General features: G+C 46.3%; 1 long non-coding RNA gene across 2 annotated transcripts; it reads left to right on the top strand.

Moving 5' to 3' along the window:
- The first annotated feature begins 2,328 nt into the window (after positions 1–2,328).
- LOC142803747 (uncharacterized) lies at positions 2,329–5,820 on the top strand. Of its 2 annotated transcripts, XR_012894262.1 has the most exons (3): positions 2,329–2,944; positions 3,918–4,250; positions 5,526–5,820. It is a non-coding gene; the product is annotated as an uncharacterized LOC142803747 (long non-coding RNA). The 2 variants fall into 2 exon arrangements; XR_012894261.1 differs by having other exon boundaries at positions 2,329–4,250.
- Positions 5,821–7,370: the final 1,550 nt, after the last annotated feature.

Raw genomic sequence — 7,370 nt, 5'->3', positions numbered from 1 at the left:
ACGGCTTCAGGCGCACCACGTGGACGATCTCTGAGGAGTGCCTTCGCCGTCGTGGTGAGAAGGCGCCGTCAGGGACTACCTCGTAGTTCACATCGCTCACGCGTCGCAAGACTTTGTATGGTCCGAAGTAGCGACTTGGCAGTTTTTCAGACAATCCCTTGCATCGAACTGGAGTCCACACCCAAACTTGATCGCCTGGATGGTATTCAACTTGTCGATGGCGAGCGTTGTAGCGGCATGCGTCTGTACTCTGCTGGTGCGTAATGTGTAGGCGTGCTAACTGGCGTGCTTCTTCGGCGTACTGGGTAAGCTGCACAGCATCAGGAGTGATCAAAGCATCGCAATTGTGTGGAAGCATCGCATCTAGCATGGTCTGGACCTCACGTCCATAGACAAGGCGGAAAGGCGTGAATCGAGTAGTTTCCTGGACAGCCGTATTGTACGCGAATGTGACGTACGGTAGCACCTGGTCCCAGGTCTTATGCTGGACATCTACGTACATAGATAACATGTCAGCGATGGTCTTGTTGAGTCGCTCTGTCAAGCCGTTGCTCTGTGGATGATATGCCGTGGTCTTGCGATGGCTCGTGTAGCTGAGCTTGAATACGTCATGAATGAGCTGAGCCGTAAATGCTGTTCCTCTGTCTGTGATTACGCACGACGGGGCGCCATGGCGAAGAACGATCTGGTCCATAAAGAATTGGGCGACGTCGGAAGCAGTAGCGCGTTGTAGTGCCTTTGTTTTGGCGTACTTCGTCAAATAGTCGGTGGCTACTACGATCCACTTGTTGCCGGCAGATGATAGTGGAAAAGGCCCCAGTAAATTCATTCCTATTTGATCAAATGGCGATCTGGGTGGTTCTATTGGTTGAAGAAGCCCCGCGGGCTTTAGTGGCGGGGATTTCCGGCGTTGACACTCCCGGCAGCTTTTCACGTATCGCTTAACTGATGCAGAAAGCTTAGGTCAGTAGTATGCTTGTCGAACTTGAGCGAAAGTTCGAGAGGAACTTAAGTGACCAGATGTGGGCTCATCGTGGCAGGCAAGAAGAATGTCGTCACGCATGTCTGTTGGCACGACTAGAAGATAGGTTCTCTCATTGCCGTTGGAGTTTTTCTTATACAGGACCCCATCTCGCAGACAGAACGATGACAGACTTCGAGAAATACATCGAGGTATGGACGAGTTGCGTCCTTCAAGGTTTTCGATAACTGCGCGAATTTCATCGTCCGCACGCTGTCGCGTAATCAGATCTGTTGTAGTAAGGGCCCCAAGGAAACCATCGTCATCCTCGGTGTCGTGGCCATAAGCTTCGACAGGTGCACGGGATAATGAATCAGCATCTTCGTGCTTGCGGCCCAATTTGTAAGCGATTGTGAAATCGTATTCCTGCAGACGAAGACTCCATCGTGCCAGTCGCCCACACGGGTCTCGTAGGTTGGCTAACCAGCACAACGAATGATGGTCGGTCACTACCTTGAAGTGGCGTCCGTAAAGGTAAGGCCTAAATTTCATAGTGGCCCATACAATAGCGAGGCAGTCTTTCTCTGACGTGGAGTAGTTGACCTCGGCGCGGGAAAGAGTGCGGCTAGCGTACGCTATCACTCGCTCTGTGCCCTCTTGTTGTTGTACGAGGACAGCACCAAGACCCACATTGCTGGCGTCAGTATGAATTTCAGTATCAGCGTCTTGGTCAAAGTGAGCGAGGACTGGTGGTGTCTGCAAACGCTCCTGTTGTTCACACTCTAAGCCAAAAATGGCCAAAATGGGAGCAACGGCTGTTTTTACTCCTTCAGACCGACTGTTACTCTCCGAAAAGACCAAGCGGAACAAGATGGCCGACATGTTCGAGAATGGGGGAGCAACTGTATTCATCTTAAGTTTGTAAGGGAGCAACGGAAGGAGGAACCGCTGTAAATGCTCTCGTCACGCAACGGTTACTCCCCGGCAAGACACCGCACACAAATATGCATGCCGCCCACATTGATATTCATGGGCCAGATTATTGTTCGTTCTGTGTGCCAAATTTCACCAAACCAAAACAGTGATTTATTTTAGCATCCGTAGATAATAAGATAGCAGCGCTGGCTGAACACAGAAGGCCTGAGAATACAGTACGGCAAATACCTAACACACGCAGCAGCAGAATGGAGAGTTGGCACGTCAAAGCGGACCGAACGCCGAAACACGTGCAAAACAACGATAAAAAAAGCCTAGACACGCCGTTCGTCCGCGAAGTAAGGGCGTCAAAGTCGATCAAGCACCGAAACACGAGCATAAGGAGCCCCCCGCCCAGATAGATCGGAGAAGAAAAAAAAAAAAAAAAAAAAAAGCGGACCCAGACGCGCTTCTCATCAGCCATACACTTAGTAGCACGCTTCACCGTGTAGTTTGAGGGCAGAATGACAAATCTGCGCCATCTGCGCCCGCACGAGAAGTGTGGCGCTAGCGTAGCAAACGATGTAAGTTACAAGGTAATTTTTATTCAGTGTTTATGTTGACTAGCACTAAATAAAAATTACACTCAACTTTTTATATTTATTTATGAGTTTTAGTGTACCTCAGTTTTTTTTTATAATTGTATTAGGAAAACACACTGAAATTATTGCGCTGACGCCTGAGCTGCCACTGCTCGACGTTTTTTTTTTTTTTTCTCGGCGCAACTAGGTTCGCGTTCGCACTACTTACTCATTTTCATATGGTCTGTGGTTGGCGAGCACATGGACGTGCGGGCTTGTGAGCTATGTTTTGATCGTGTGTGTGTGTGTCGCAGATTTGCGTTTCTACTTATTCGTTATGAAGGTTAGTGTATATTTATCTTTATGGAGCGCGAAGTAGTTGTGGATTTTGCTGCTGGGTGGAACAAACACATCGTAAACACGTCTTCAGCTATCTGCAAGCCTGTTCGCTCCTCGGACAAAGGACTGTGCATGCATCAGCGTGCAGGTGAGTGGCATTTCCAGCAACATTTAATGCTCTTACAATACATTTTTGAGTGGTTGCGCTATTGAAAGAGAAATGATTTGCTCTTATTCACCGTATCCATTGCTAGCCGTATCGGACTAAATTATCTCTATTACCGCCTGCATACCCTCTTGCTTCCCCTGTCACCACTGCAGTGCCAGTGTACTTTTGCAGTTAAAAGTTCATTTCCGCAACACTACCTCGCTTCAAAAAACATTGGGGCGGGGTTGTAGCTGCATTCATACTGGCACTTTTCTACCATTGGCTTTATGTAATGTTAACGGCTGAGTGTTGGGGCCTTGGGCCGCATTTTTTAGAGATGCAAAGTGTATGTAAATCAGTAAGTGAACAATTCATTGTCGCATCACTTCACTGGCATAGCCAGGCGGTTGCGCACAGAATTTTTTTAGGCCGGGCGTAGGGAGCCCAAATTGACGACCATATTCGCTTGCCCGGCCTATTCAGATAAGTGGACCCCCCCCCCCCCTCCCCGCACGCCTAAAAAAAAAAAAAATCTGCCCACATCACTGCGTCACTTGCTTCACCTCTGCGCTGAACGTACTATTTTATAAGCGCACCATCAAGCGAGCAGTTTACATATTGACAGAACAATTGGAGGAGGAATTACCCAAATCTTTCAGATTTCTTTAGTGATGCAAAACCTTAGCAAAACTGAATATTGTAAAAGACAATCATAAATGCTATATGTTCTCGTTAGCGCTGTCATTATTCTGGATCATTAAATCTTTATGCGCTGTGAAAACTTGGCATGCCGTTGAAGTCGCATATCGACGTTAATACCAATCGACGAAAATTTCGACAACCTCAATAATGCCGTTTGGGATTTGCCGCATGCACATAATTAGGCTGATTCCCACTTGGCTGTTCTTAACCTGACTTCACTGCTACCAAATGAAACAATATTTGATGCATGTCTTTTACTTTTTTTTTTCAGGGATATGACACAAATTTGGTTATACTGCAGATAAAAATGCTCCCATCGATGCTAAAGTACAGAAAGCAAGTGAATTTTGGTAAGTGCAGACTTTTTGTACTACGTATATGAAAGCATCGCTTTTTAGGGGCAAACTGTGCGTGTGTTGGCCAGAGAATAGTTCATTATGCCACATGGTTACACTGGCACTGACAATTCGACATGGCTCCACTGGCCCGTGTGTGTGCTCACACTGTTACCGTTAAGATAAAATGTTTATGTTTTCATTGCAGGGATTGCTGTTTGTACTAAAAAGCCAACTGCCAAGATTTCTTTACGCTGGTACTCCTAAAAGTATGCTTTCCCTATTTGCATGGATTTTGGCTTGCACAAAGCATAACACTTGGGCCTAGATTCACAAAGCTGTCCATGTGCAGGCCTTCATAACAGTGTTTCTTGACTTGCCTTTACCCTGTTTTCTGCAGATGTTTCGTGGGTTTAAAAGTGCCACAGCATGTTGACCTCCCCCACTCTGAAATATTCGCGTTCAAAGTTCCGCAAGAGTGGGCTTAACTTTAATGTTTGTATTTCCATCACATTGACCAAGTATGCGATCTTGGCTTGACTGGTAGCACATCCTCAACAAATGTCTTTGTGGCACATGTAGAAGGCAGTACAAAATAAATAGGCAGACATTCACACCGGGAGCTAACTTCTAATAATGCTTTTTTTTTTTTTTTGGAAACCATGGTGTGCGTATTCCAATTTGTCTAACAAGCAGTAACCTGTTTGGCTGTGAACCAACAAGACGTTTAACTAATAAAAGCTTCACATCTTGTTGCTCTCAAATATATATGTATTGGCAAGCTATCTGTGACACTGTCAAACAAAGAATCAGAATATCTGTGCATGCCTTAAGATATATTGCTTCGTTTACATATCTCGTGGCTGTGACTCGTCAACCGAGTGAACAAATGCACCCTAGTTTTCTAAATTTAAAGCATCTTTTGAAGGTAGCACGGTCTACATTTATTTGTCTATAGTTTTGTCCAGCCGTTTGCGTCAGGTACAAAGAAATATACTGAAGATTATCATGTAGCCTCTGCAAATGGTTGCTTTCAAGCAGGCTTTGCATGCTTGGCTTGTGCCTACAGGTATTGCACAATTCAAGACTCAGCAGCGTATGATAGAACAGTAGAATCGAGAGCAACTATGTGCACGAGCTAAATAAGTATTTTAACATGAGCGGACAGTACGTGTTATTTGCCCCACACATGACCTCATTTAGAATGCCCATTGGTGAATGGGCTCATAGAAATGTCACTCAGCTGTGTATAGGAAACAAGTTAACTGAACCTAAGGGTATCTTTAGCTACTACAAATATGCCTTGTTGAGGTGCTGCACATTTTCTTCCAGAATATTGCTGTCTGAGACATCATGTGAAGAGCGTCTACCACATCAGCATTTATATGGCTTGCCAAGTAACGTTTGGCCGAACCTTCCTTTTTTTCACATTTCGTTTTGCAGTAGACATCCTAGAATGTAAGCGCTGCTGCAGTGTGTGTGACTCATTGTTATGAATTGATTCTGGAATGTTTAACCTCACACTTCTATTTTTTTTCTTGCAGCAATGAGATGCTTCACATATGCCTGCGGTGACGTTCTGCTGCGCTAGCCTGATGGAAACACCAGCTGCGAAACTTGAGTTCTTCAGAATTGGAGAAGTTGCCCTTCTCTCACCAATGATGACACAGGCTGCCCTATGCTAGAAATTCAAGATTGTTTTTCCACGGATGACGCAGAAAACCTTTGATGTATTATGGTGTTTGTTTAGTGCTGGCTGTGGTGTGGCGAAGTCTACTTTTACGTGTGGTCACACGTCGCCTCATAAAAAGAACAATAAAGCATTTGTTTTCCTTTCAATATTGTCCACTTTTTGTGTTAGAAGCACCCAAGCAGTGCTCTTCCAAGGAACTCTCGCCATGTGTTAAGCGTGTGACAAGCATACTCGAGATAAATACTCATTTCCCCAAGGAGTAACTGGAAGCATGTGCAGTTGGTTTTCAGAGAGTAACTGCGAACACGTGGGAGGAACGGTAAAGAGTAACTGTTGCTCTTAGAAGAGCAACTGGTGGGAGTAATGGTTGGTCGGCAGGGAGCAACTGGTGGGAGTAACTGTTGGTCTGCAGGGAGGAACTGGAGGGAGTAACTGTTCATCCCCCGAAGGAGGAACTGAAAGGAGAGCAACGGTTCCTCCCTCTGCAGTTACTCCTTTTAGGAGAGTAATGGGAGTGGCAATGCAATTGCTCCCTGAAAGGAGCAACCCCTATACCCCTGTTGCTCCGTTTTGGCTTAGAGTGCAGAGAAAGCTGCGTCCTGTTCTTCCTCCCAGACGAATGGAACATCTTCACGAGTGAGTCGAGTGAGTGGTTCAGCAATCCTAGAAAAATTGGCTATAAAGCGGTGGTAGTACGCGCAGAGCCCCAGAAAGCGACGCACTGCCTTCTTATCACGTCAAACAGGAAACGAGGCCACGGCAGTACTTTTGTCAGGGTCTGGTCGAATACCATCCGCACTGACAACATGGCCGACAAACTTAAGTTCCTTGTAACCGAAATGACATTTTTCTGGCTTCAGTGTCAGGTTAGCAGAGCGGAGCGCTTCCAGCACAGTCTGCAGACGGTTCAGGTGCTCCTCAAAGGTGGAAGAAAACACGACAACATCATCTAGGTAAACTAAGCACGTGTGCCACTTTAGACTGGTAAGAACAGTGTCCATCATTCTCTGGAATGTCGCAGGTGCAGAACAGAGGCCGAAGGGAAGCACTTTGAATTCATATAGGCCATCCGGTGTAACGAAGGCGGTTTTTTCACGATCTCGTTCATCAACTTCGATCTGCCAGTAGCCACTTTTCAAGTCTATCGATGAAAAATACTTGGCTCGCCGCAGTCTGTCGAGGGAATCGTCGATGAGAGGCAGCGGATAGACGTCTTTTTTTGTCACGCTGTTAAGTTTCCTGTAGTCCACGCAGAAGCGCAGGGATCCATCTTTTTTCTTCACGAGCACGACCGGAGATGACCAGGCACTTTTCGAAAGTTGGATAATGTCATCTTGCAACATCTCTTTGGCTTGAGTATTTATAACGTCACGTTCCTTTGCCGAAACGCGGTAAGGGTGTTGTTTTATGGGCGAGGCGTCGGTATACGTAATTATTCAATGTTTGGCGATCGGTGTCTGACGAACCTTCGTGGTGGAGGCGAAGCACTCTTTAAATTGATATAGCAGTTCACGTAGCTCGGTCTGTTGTTGTTCCGAGAGGGTCGAGTTGACATCGACTTTCCAAGTAGTGAAGTCACGTCGCTTGGTGTCGGTCGAAGCCCGTCGTTGGCTAATGTAGATGCGAAGCATTCAGAAACTTCTGCGATAGGGTAGGCGAAAGCGATGGCGGTGTCACGAAACAGGTGCCGGTACTC

This window comes from Rhipicephalus microplus, chromosome 3 (genome assembly GCF_043290135.1).
Source record: "Rhipicephalus microplus isolate Deutch F79 chromosome 3, USDA_Rmic, whole genome shotgun sequence".
Classification (NCBI taxonomy): Eukaryota; Metazoa; Arthropoda; class Arachnida; order Ixodida; family Ixodidae; genus Rhipicephalus; species Rhipicephalus microplus.
Note: the sequence above shows the minus strand (reverse complement) of the source record. Positions and strands in the feature narration are given on the sequence as shown.